Raw genomic sequence first — 12,240 nt, 5'->3', positions numbered from 1 at the left:
GTATGCACCTTGACATTTGAGAAGTACTGCACTGATGAACTGTACTTTGGGAACCGTTGTTTTAGGAGGCTGGTGGCGGGGCCATGACTCAGAAGTGACTGATAGGAGAGGAGGGGGTGATGGCCTAATACAGACTGGGGGCCCTAGGGCATCATGCCAGCGCCTCAGAACTGCCATCGTTGAGGCTCAAGGTTCGTCCACGGCTACCCCCTTCCATAGCCATCGCCAAGCTGCCCTTTCTGACTCCTCTCCCTTTCAAGCTGGTTCTGGACATTCATTTTTCTCTATTTTGTATGTGAAGTCTGAACATGAAGGCTAAAAACCTGGATTCTTCCCCTATGTAGCCATGAGATCTTGAGCAAGTCACTTCACATCTCTGAGCCTCAGTGTCCTCATTTTAAAATAAGAATCATTTGAGATAGAAAGGAAGATCTATATTCACTTGAGAGAGGTGATTTCAGTACGCTGGGAGGCCTGGTCATGCATCCTGTGTAATTTACTCAGATCCTGCAGTCACCCTTCATTCATCATCACTTCAAATGGCATTATCAAATATTCCATGCGCAGAGAAAACAAGCAAGAGAAGGCTGGAGGAGAGTCGGTTTAAAACCATCTCAGGTATGCACTGAACCACATTTCCCACCTATTTTGAAAATGTTCTGTATGCAGACGGTTCTTTCAGAAGTTTGGTCAGCAGACACACAATCAAACAAAGAGCCCATTCTGCTGCAGCCGGACAGGGGCCCCTTCATACGGCAGGGTCAGTTTCTTAGAGCCAGTACCAAGCTGGGACACATTTCTTACATAGAAAGCCCAGAGGACACACAATACCCATGTATTCAGAACCGCATCATTACTCAACAGCTGACATTATAACATCTGTTCTAAGTAGGACCATCCTCACCAGGCTTCATGAAATTTCTCTGGTAAGCAGACATTCTTTCTACAATGGAGAAAGCATATGTTTGGGTTCCAAGCCCAAAGTCCTCTTAATTGAGCAATATGGTGCCAGTCACTTTACCTTTCTGGGCCTCAGTTTTCTCTTCTGCAAGCTGGAATTAATAATACCAACTTTTTAGGATTTGTTGTTGGAGCCAGATAACACATGTGAAATGTATATCGTAATAGTGATAGTAACAATAAATAATAATAACAGAGATCTCTGATAACTCTTGGGAATCCTGTAGCTGCTTTTTAATAATTAGAACAAGCCTACTATAGGTAGACCTATGCTCTTCTTGTTTTCCTTTGTAATTGATCAAAGCTGAGTCTTCTAGCAACAATACTAATTGAATTTACATAGCCCTTTAAGGTGTTTGAAATCTTCCATGTTCTCAAATCAATCCTGTTTGGTGTGTATCATCACCTCATTGTCTCAGATGAGCAAGCATGGAACAAAGTACCAGCAAGTGAGTTTCATTGTTTATTGAACCTGTCAGAAGTATGGGTGATGATTTTTTATTGGAAGATAAGCCTGCTTTAAAATGTGTAACTTGCAAAGTGCTCTGTTGTGCTGAATGACCCTCCATGGCCTCCACGCTGGGACTGGGTTGACCTGGCCCTCATCAGCCTGTGGGCCTCTGTCTGCAGAGATGACTGACATGCCCAGCTGAAGCCCAAGGCAAAGGCGCAGAGAAGCAATGAGCAAATCAAAGGTTCTCCTGAAGTTTCCCCTTCTCTTGTGAAAAGGCCCTTTGACCAGGAGGCATCTGCTTAGATCTCACATGAGGTATATTAAAACACATGTTGTCATCACCCCTGTTTCTTGGGCACTTTCCCTGTGCCAGTTCTGTGTGAACTAATTCACCGGCAACTCCATTTGCCCTCACAGTGCGCCTGTGAGAGTGCACTGTGGCTGTCCTCATTTTAGAGTGGAGGAAACTGATGTCAAGTGACTGGCCCGAGGAGCCAGGACACACGGAGCCAGAATTCGAACTTGCTTCTGACTCTGAACTTTATATTTGTCTCACCAGCCCAGGCCAAATGCTGCACTTACAAGGAAACTGTGGCCTAAACTCTCCTGGCGACGTTCCCGACCCGAGCGCCTTAAAGCCACTGAGACTGACACTTAGATCCCAGTCTGGCTGTTTGGCCTGCCTCCGATGTCTGTGCTCTTAACCATTTTGTCACCCCGTTTTCAGGGCCACCTTCATGTTAATTTCCAACTTATCCGAGTGTAGGTAGTGGATGCTGTGGTGGGCCACCCAGGGGTCCCCTCTCCACCCAGGCTCTCATTCCCTCATCTGGGGTTGTTGGCCATGGCAGAATTGCTCTGGATGAAGGGAGCTGCCTCAGCCAGGGTCAGGCCTCCTGCCCAGGGCAGCAAGCATCCAGCAACTAGTCAGTGTAGGAGCTTAAAGGCCCAGCCCCTCCATCCCCTGCAGGATAGCTCTGCAGGGCCTTCCCAGTTTCCGGACTCCTGTGGGATCACGTGATACTGGACCTTCTCCCCGTCCCCCGTCCTCCAGACTTCAGGCCCCACCCGCCTTGATCCTGAGCGCAGGCCCAGCAAACCTTCCGCACTCACATCTCAGCATCTCAGTGACTTTCCCAGGCATCTGACCTATGGAACTGTGATTTTCCTAATCAGGCAAAGCACTGCTTTTACAAAGACCAAGCAATTTCTTTTAGAACCAAGCCCAAATGAGCATTGTCTTTCCTCAATGTCAAATAATAAGCAAGACTGGCAGAGACAGGAATTAGTCAGCCAGAGACTGTCCAGAAACTGGAGGCAGGGGCTGCTGTGGAGGCCCAGAGCCTTGGCCAGGGTGGGAGGACAGTGTGGACAAGATGGTCTTGATTGCTCTCAGCCTGATGGAATGACAATTCTGTCGCCTGAGACAGCAGAGAGGGTAAAGGACTTGCCCAAGGTCACATAGCAGCGTGACAGGTTCTCGAAAAAACTCCCCTCTGCTGATACCCCCAGCGGGGCTTGTTCACATTCCAGGTGGGTTTCATCAGCCCGGATGCATCTCTAGCTGTGTACACACACTTCTGAAGTTGCTATGGAAATCCCTCCTCAGCAAGCCTCATTTGAAAAGACATTTCTCATAACTGGGGTTGGCTTTTATGTGACAATAAAGGTTTTTCACATTTCCTCCTTCCAAGGAGGGAGAGAGAATTGGTAATTACCCAGAACAGCCTGCTATCAGGAGGGCAGTGCCTGGTTGCTGGGAGGGCAGCATCAACAGCAGGCTTGTTTTCCCTGGACCCCGCCGAGGCATTACATCATGGGTTCCGAGGCCTGACAGTTGTGGCACTCGGCATTCTCTGGGATTCTCCTGGCCGTGTGCCTGCCTCCCACAGGCCTCCCAGAGCCCATCCGAGGAACCTCCTCATTAAGCACTGTCACACGCCAAGCAGCCTAGCTGGTGGAGAGACCGTCGGAGGCCCCAGGCCTAAAGGCCACCAGGTGGGGCAGGGGGCTTCCTTTTCAGGGGGCACACCCCAAAAGAAGCCTACCAGCTCATATATGGGCGCTTATCTTCCTAGGAGAAGCAACAGGGTCTCCCACGACACTAATAGAGTGAGCCGAGGCTTGTGATCCCTAGCCTCTTGGATGGAATCCCTTTGGTCTCCTCTCTCCTGAGGCCCCAGGCTGTGTCAGTATCTCAGGACTTCCAGCCTATCCACAGGTCCTTGGTGATGATGGTGTGAATTTCTATCTATGTCTGCACATTGGCATTTTTGTGAGAAATTTAATTCTGGAGACCTGGTTGCTAGAACGGGAGAAAAACCATGAATGGCCATTCTTTCTCTCATTAAAACAGAGCCACCCCTCCCATCACAAGGAAGATAAGAAGAGACTTCCAAGCTACAGAACAATTTATTATTTATTTATTTTTTTTTTAGAACAATTTATAATAAATATCCATAGAGCAGGGGGAGGGTGATGCTCAGAAAAATTGTACTATCAGGGGTCCATGATTTTAGAGGTTGCAAACCACTGGTTTGGAGAGTGAGGAGACTAGTTAGTAAGGATAGGAAATTATCTGTCACATAGATGAAGCCTGCTAGACCCAAAACCCTGCCCTCTAGCTGGAGCAAGGGGAAATCAGCCTCCTTTAGGGTAGAGGAGCAGCCTGGGGCCATCCTGCTGCTGGTGCTACGTCTGGATAGATCCCTCCTCATTCAAAGTTGGATTCCTGGCAGTGGGCAGCGGAGTAGGGAGGAGTAAGGAGGGGAAGGAAGGGAGGGAGAAGGGAAGGGGAGTCCTATAGGAGGCCTTTGAAGCAAATCTGCAGCATTAAGAAAGAGGAAAATAATTCTCAAGATGCAAAAGATTGCTTATGAGGAACAAAAAGCAACATTTGAAGATTGCTGGGTATCCCTTATAGGGTGCCAGAAGGTGATCATCACAGAGAAGAGTGGGCAGACAGGAAATGAAAATGTATCTAGTTCACATAAGCCTAGAGTTCACAGAGAAGGACAACTGTTTTAGCAAAAAGAGAATCTACATCAGGGCGCTGATTTTTTTTTTAAATGCAGAATGTGAAGGACAAAGTTAAAGGTTCTCTCTGAATGTAGAAGACAAGAACAAAGAGATGAGAGAAGAGGGTGAATAGGACAGAATTAGAAGCTGCAGAGTCAAGGCTAAGTCCTAGCACTAGAGTTATTTTGGAGGAAGAAACCATAATAAATTAGATAAAAGCATAATCAAGGACATACATGAAGAAAACTTTTCCAGAATTGGCTGGCCAGAGGGGTGGTGAGGAGGTTAAGATTAGTCAGATCAAAAAGGTTTCTGTTTTCCAGCTAGAATAGGGGGAACATTTACTGAATCATAGGGTTAAACATAAGGAAATTAACCCTGGATATTCATTGGAAGGACTGATGCTGAAGCTGAAGTTCCAATACTTTGGCCACCTGATGCAAAGAACTGATTCATTGGAAAAGACCCTGATGCTGGGAAAGATTGAAGGCAGGAGAAGGGGACGACAGAGGATGAGATGGTTAGGTAGCACCACCGACTCAATGGACATGAAGTTGAGGAAAGTCCAGGAGATAGTGAAGGACAGGGAAGCCTGGTGTGCTGCAGTCGATGAGGTCCCAAAGAGTCAGACGCAACTTAGCAACGGAACAACAACAAGGTTAAGCAATCTGAGGTGCACATAGGCAGTACAGAGCGGACTTTTCCTTAGGAACCCTAAATTCTAGGAGACTTTGGGGCATTAGTGTCATTTACATGAAGGAACACAAGGGTCATTCTTGGAGTTTTGTGGGCTTAGAGGTTACAACTTACATTTTTCAGGGAGCTTGGGTATTAGTTGACCCAGGGGTGAATCGTAGTTAGGATCTTAACAGTGGAACAGTATGAAAAAAAGACAGGACAGTACTGAAGCCAGGTAAACATTCGATCCCGACTACATTTAAACATGACCGTGCAACCAAATTCTAATGTCAAAGAAAGAGTAGATTCTGGAAAGAGTAAATGGATGCAATAAAATAATTCAATAGTGGTGAGAGGGTCGCTAACCCACAGACTAAAAAGGTGAGAGAAGTCTAGAAAGGATTAATAATACATGCTAAATTCATCGTCTTAAGTAGAAGAGAATTTTAAAAGCCTTCTCTCTCAATTTTAATAATTAGAGAAATACAGGTTAAATCATTTTTTTTTAATTTTTTTAAATCATTTTTTAAAGCTAAAGGTAACCACAGGAAGAGTTTTATAAGTCTAATGATGATAACAATAGCGTCAGCCAGGTATTATTTCGCTTCATCCAGACCACAGCTCCACGAGGCATGGGACTATTGTTATCTTCATCCTGCATGGGAGGAAACTGAGGCACAGGGAAGTTACGGTTTTGCAATGTGCCTTGGGTCATGGAACCAGGGGTCTGCAGACCTGAGACCACCGCCCGCCGCCCCCCCCAACCCCGCCCCCAGCCTCCTGTCTGAGAGTCTCGCTTTTTCCTACCCGGAGAAGGTGCGTTTTCCACATTCCTGGGTGAGAAACACAAACATCATCAGAGACAGAAAAATAAAGGAACCAGGAAGGAAAAATTGAAAAACAGAAAGCATGAAAAAAGGTGAGAGGAAACCAAACTTAAAATGTGTCACGATCAACAGAACGGAATTTACCTCCCCAATTAGAAGATAGTGTTGCTTACTTAGATAGGATTTAAAAGCAAAACTAAATGTTATGCTGTTTACAAAAGAGGTACCTTAAATAGAAAGGTCCAGAAAAATAAATGAATAGTAAAGATGTATTAGGTGAGTACAAACCAAAGGGCAATTGAGTAGAAATCTTCATTTTAAACCAAGTTGAATTCAAAGCCAAAATCATTAAATGGTCCAAAGGAACCATTTAATCTGGATAAATACGTTATACACGGTAATACTGTGAACTTTTTATGCAAAAATAAATAAGGAGATAGAGAATCTGAGTTTTTAATGTTTTAATTGACTGATAAATTTTGAACTTTGTAGCTGATAAATAATACATTTTTAAAGCACCCATTGAACATTTACAAAAATTGATCAACTTCTTGGCCACACATTTCAAAACATCAGAAAAAAAATTTCAGGCATATTGTCTAACTTCAAGGCCACAAAACTTCCACTAAAAGGAAACTTTGGGGCAGTGGGATTTTGAAAGCGATCTCCTCAATTACAACTTGTTCAAAAGAGAATTATTCAAAACTACCATTGAAGACTATTTTAAAAATTACAACTCTATAAACCCAAACTCAGGATGTACCCAAAGTTGTGCTCAGATGAAAAATATCCTTAAAGTTTTACACTGAGAAAAAGAAGCATGGAAATAAATTGAATTCATTAGGAGAACAAAAAGGCTCAGGAGAACAAATTAGTTTTATAACAAAGACAGGAATTAATGAATTTAAAAACAGAATTAGTAAATCTCAAAGGTATCAATGTTTAGCAAGTCTAATCAAGAAAAAGAAAACACAAAACTAGAAATTTTAAAGTAGAATACCTACTGATTCTGAGGATAATTTAATAAATAAAAGAGAATAGCTTAACTTTTTTTTTGAAAGCAAAGACCTTTGAGGAAGACTTTCTCCACCAGATATCATTAATAAAATGTATTATAAAACTAAGGTAATTAAGTCTCTTTGGCATTGCTGAAAAATCAGTAATGACTGATCAATGAAACCTAAGGGAAACCTTCAAAATAAATCCCACTTTGTGAGAACTCAATATTTGAGCGGAAAAACCAATTAGGAAGCAATAGATTATTCCATACATGTTAATAGAAAGATGGGATACTTGGATGAAAAATCAAATTAGAATCCCACCTCTCACCAAAATAAATTCCAGGTGGATCAAAAAGTCAGATATAAAAAGAAACCATGAACAAACTCCAGAAAACAAAGTGAATATTTAATCAATCCTGAGATGGGAGAGAATTGTTAAGCATAAAATTTTAGAAGAAAAGAAATGTGAAGGAAAACACTGGAGTATCTGATTACATTATACATACAATTTTGGATTTCTGTTCTTCAAAAAAAATAATAAACTTATTTAAAAGGCAAATGTTACACTAGGAAAAATATTGGCAGCAAACATGACAAGAGGTAAATATCTCTGTTGTACAAAGCAATCCTAGTTACCAATCAGAAAAACTCATCTTCTCAGTTAAAAAAAAAAAGCTAAAAATAAAAACACAGCCACAAAGAAAGAAATACAAATAGCCAATAAAATGAAAAAACACAGCCTCTCAAATCAAAGAACTGCAAATTGAAACTACAAGGAGAATTGCTTTTTCTCCTCTGGAACTGACAAAATTTTAAATAAATATAATTCAATGCTGAAGAAAGTTGTTATTGGTGGTGGTGGAGTGGGTGGGTTGTTTCTCTCATACTGATGGCAAGAAGGAAAATTAGCACTGCCTTTCTGCAAAACAATTTAGCAGTATGTCAAGGGAGCCTTTACAAGTTCATAACTTTAACCCAGGAATTCTCCTTCTAGGAAGCTATTCTAATGAAATAATCAATTTATGTCAAGGTCCTTCATATGCATTCTACAATAGTGGAGAATCAGAAACCAAGTAAGTGTCCAGGATTTAAGCAGTTAAATAAATCATAGCACATCCATATGGGTAATCAAGCAACAATTTTTGTTTTTAAACCCATCCTTTGAAGACTATAATAAAGTAGGAAAAAGTCATGATGTAATATTTTTTGAAAGGATCACACAAAAGTATTATATAGGATGTTACCAATTAAAAATAGATATCTAACATGCATAGAAAATGCTTGGGAAATACATATATTGTTTTCTGTGGGATGTTACATGTGATTTTTTTGGTTACATTTTACTTGCAGTGAGAATGCATGACAATGTGAGTGTGTGTTTTTTAATGTAAAGAGGGATCATTTTGTTTTTTTCTCCCTCCACAAAGCCCCTCGTCTCATCTTCCACAGAAACTCCTATTTTCTATCAACAGGGCTTGAAAGTAAAGTTGAACGGCTCACTCAGTTTTTACATGTAATTTTCTCAGAGAAGCACAATATAAGTTCCTTCCTAAAGGGTTCCCCTTCAGATCTAGCAGGCACTGTCCTCAGTGGACAAGATAACCAGACGACGTGAGCCTAGGCTGGGGTCCTCCTTCCCCCAGGCAGGGGTGACACTTAGAGAGCCCCTCTGTGGCCGCGGGATGATTACGGGAGGACCTAGAACCAGTGTCCAAGCAGGTGGAGTTCTGCAGGTTAGGTGTGATCCGAGGCCTGGCTGGCATTAGCTCTTCAGCAGCGGCACTGGGTGGGTCAGGCTCTAGGGGCCCAGCGATGACGCGGGAGCGCCCTATCCAGTCAAGAGAAACTGCCAGCCCGCGGGTGCTTCCGGCAAGGTCAAGGCGTTTGGAGCAGGCTGGCGCAGGGGGCGCGGGGCGGGCGGGGCAGGGGCGGTGGGCGGGGTCTCAGGGGAGGGGCGGGCTTCGGGGAGGAGCCAGTCGGCGGCTCTGGGCACTGTCAGAGTTCAGGTTCAACCCTGCTGTGGCGCGCGTGCCCAGAGACACAAGAATAAACTTGAGGACTGGTCCTCTGTCCCAGCGCTGCCTCTCTCGCCTGCTTCTTGCAGAGTCCCGTTCTTATTTCACGTGCGTGTTTTGCACTGATCCTTACTCGCTCACAGACCACTTGCTCTTTCTCTGTTGTTTCTGATTCAAAATTTCTTTCCTCTTTTTCTTGGCAGTATTTTTGTGCCCTTTGATACTCTGGCATGGCAATTGTTAATTTGTGACTGGTTTATTTGTATTTTTTATTTACATTAAATAACATTCACAAATTATAAGTAACGAATGACACCTCTTAGAAAGGGGAATCAAGAAACGAGGAAAATGCCCCCCAAAAGTAGCATTCTGAAGCACTGTTTGGGACACTGTGGGTGCAAAGTGAACTCTGTTATACAGAGAAACCATTCTATTTTAACAGTCAAGTCAATCTCCAGATTCCTCCTGCCTCTGTTACACTAAACACTAGGTTTCCCTAAACTCTCGCTGGGAGGTGCTGGGCTCAGTTGCTTCAGTTGTGTCCGAATCTTTGCGATCTTATGGGCTGTAGCCCACCAGACTCCTCTGTCCATGGGCTTCTCCAGGCAAGAATACTGGAGTGGGTTGCCATGCCCTCCTCCAAGGGATCTTCCCCACCCAGGCATCGAACCAGTGTCTTCTTCATCTCCTACATTGCAGGCGGATTCTTTACTGCTGAGCCACTGGGGAAGCCTGGTGCTGAGAGGTGGCCAGTGCCTTTTTGCCTCCAGGATTTTTGCCTTAGGGTAGATCCATATAAGGGCAGGGCTGTTTCTCCAGCTGGAAAGAATCATTCAACCTTTCTCAACCAGGATCTGAGAATTAAGCCCTACAGAAAAGACCTGAATGACCAGCTTTCTGATACCACCCAGAATGGTACACAGTACCATCCTTGATGTATAAGAGGGAAGTTGCCTGGTTTTTTATCATAGATGCCTAAGGGGACCCAGGCTTCTCTTCCCCAGGACCACATGAAAAAGCCTGCACCACTAGGAGGGGACAGTGCCAAAAATCTTACAGGGGTGGGAATCCTTGGAGGGAGCCAAGGTGAGGAAAAGGGAGGGCTTCCTGTAAGCTGCGTCAGCCACGTCTATTTGTGGGCTGACATTTGTCAAGACAGGAAATCTACATTCTGTCAACTTTTCCATTTTTCAACTTTGGGGTGGTTTTGTTTGCCCCTGGCGATGCCATGGTGCCCTGCATCTCAGTGCAGGCCCCCCCACCAACAAGGGCTGGGACCCTCATTCCACAGCTCTTCTCCATGTGTTTAGTGGCCTGGCACATGTCATGCGCACTCCTTGCCACCCTGCGCTTTCCTCCCCCCTCCACTGTGGGCACGGCTGCCGCTGCCCAGGCTAGTGTGAAACCCTGCACTCCTGCTCTCATTGCATAGCTGCTGGGAGATTTTTTTTTCATAAGATAGTCTCCTTCCACTTAATAGAGTCTCCTCCATCCCCTGAGACTTGACTCCAGCCTCCCAGAGGCTGAGCTGGAAGGGAATATGGGTGAGATAGGACTTCCCTGGTGGCTCAGACAGTAAAGCATCTGTCTACAATGCAGGAGACCTGGGTTTGATCCCTGGGTTGGGAAGATTCCCTGGAGAAGGAAATGGCAACCCACTCCAGTACTCTTGCCTAGAAAATCCCATGGGCGGAGGAGCCTGGTGTCCATGGGGTTGCAAAGAGTCGGACATGACTGAGCGACTTCACTTTCTTTCTTTTTTTCTTTCTTTCTATGCTACACTCCAAGTGGCACCTCATTGAGCATCCCCAGCCCCACTCTACCTCCCACCCCACTTGGATGCCTACTTCCCGGCTCTGTGCGCTGCCCAAGGGTTTCCCTGGCAACCTCCAACCCCTGGTGGCTTGGGAATAGTGGCCCTGGGAACCCACCAACCCTACCACACCTGGTTCTTTGGTTTTCCCAAGAAGTTCATGGGATCTGCCTGCCAATAAAGGTCCGAGGCAGGCACGGACATGCTGAGAAGGCCAGATGGGCTCAACACCCCCACGATAGAGGGGGCACAGAAGCTAGTGAGTAAGGCTCCTTTTGAAAATGATAAACATGTCTGAGCTGAGCCAATACATGCAGTGACACTGTGGTGACAGTGCTCAGAGGCTGGTTACAGCCTGAACTCAGGGTTAAAAGACAGTTTGGCTTCTGGTTCCACCATCAACCTTGGACATTGTACATGTACTTAATCTCTCTAGAGTCATGCTGCCTCTGCTGACCATGCTCTGGGACAGGGAACTCATCACTGTAAAAGACCATTCATTCAACAAACTCATGGTTGCCAGGGCAGGGGGAAGGATGAGGGGGAAGAGATAGTTAGGGAGCTTGGGATGGACATGTACACACTGCTCTGTTTACAATAGATAACCAACAAGGTCCTTCTGTCTTGCAGGGAACTCTGCTCAATGTTATGTAGCAGCCTGGATGAGAGGGGAGTTTGGAGGAGAATGGATACATGTCTATGTATGGCTGAGTCTCTTTACTGTCCACCTGAAACTATCACAACAGTGTCAATTGGCTATATTCCAATATAAAATAAAAGTTAAAAAATAAAGATTCAATCCAATCTGCAGACAACTCTGACTTAGAACTATCTTCCTAATCTTTGTTCAAATTAAATTCCTTGTAGTTTCTGACCTGGGTCCTAACACTGTCTTCTTCAGCCACACAAAAATTCAAGCAACAAACGCTGGTGGTTAAACCATTGCCTTCTAGGCAGATACAGGCTTGGGGTCTTGCTCCACCTCTTAAGCACCCTGACCTTGGGCAAGCTAGCCTCAGGACAACCAGGAAATGGGATAATTCACAAAAAGCCCTTAGCACAAAGCTAAGTATTTAGCACATGCCGCGTACCCAGTGAGGCAGGCTTGTCTTCCCTCTTCCACCGTGCATGTGCGTGTCTAGTTGCTTCATTCGTGTCTGACTCTGTGCGACCCCATGGACTGTAGCCCTCCAGGATCCTCAGTCCCTAACATTCTCTAGGCAAGAATACTAGAGTGGGTTGCCTATGCCCTCCTCCAGGGGATCTTCCCCACCCAGGGACTGAACCTGAGTCTCCCTTCTCTCTTGCATTGCAGGCAGGTTCTTTACCACTGAGCCACCAGGGAAGCCCCTTAAATATTTGAGAATTCAGGTTTCATCTTCTTTGATCTAAAGTTCTCTGATCCTTCAACACAGGACTCTGTCCTGATCAGACTCCACTCTCTTGCTCACCCTCCTCCTTGTTCATCAATGTC

At 44.8% G+C, this 12,240-nt stretch overlaps 1 protein-coding gene across 4 annotated transcripts in view; it reads left to right on the top strand.

Moving 5' to 3' along the window:
- KCNN3 (potassium calcium-activated channel subfamily N member 3) overlaps nt 1–12,240 on the top strand; it is a 171,028-nt gene that overhangs the window by 101,117 nt on the left and 57,671 nt on the right. The gene's annotated exons all lie outside the window — the stretch shown is intronic.

Source organism: Ovis aries, chromosome 1, assembly GCF_016772045.2.
Source record: "Ovis aries strain OAR_USU_Benz2616 breed Rambouillet chromosome 1, ARS-UI_Ramb_v3.0, whole genome shotgun sequence".
In the NCBI taxonomy this organism is placed as follows: Eukaryota; Metazoa; Chordata; class Mammalia; order Artiodactyla; family Bovidae; genus Ovis; species Ovis aries.
The sequence above is the reverse complement of the archived record's forward strand: the minus strand, read 5'-3'. Positions and strand labels throughout refer to the sequence as shown.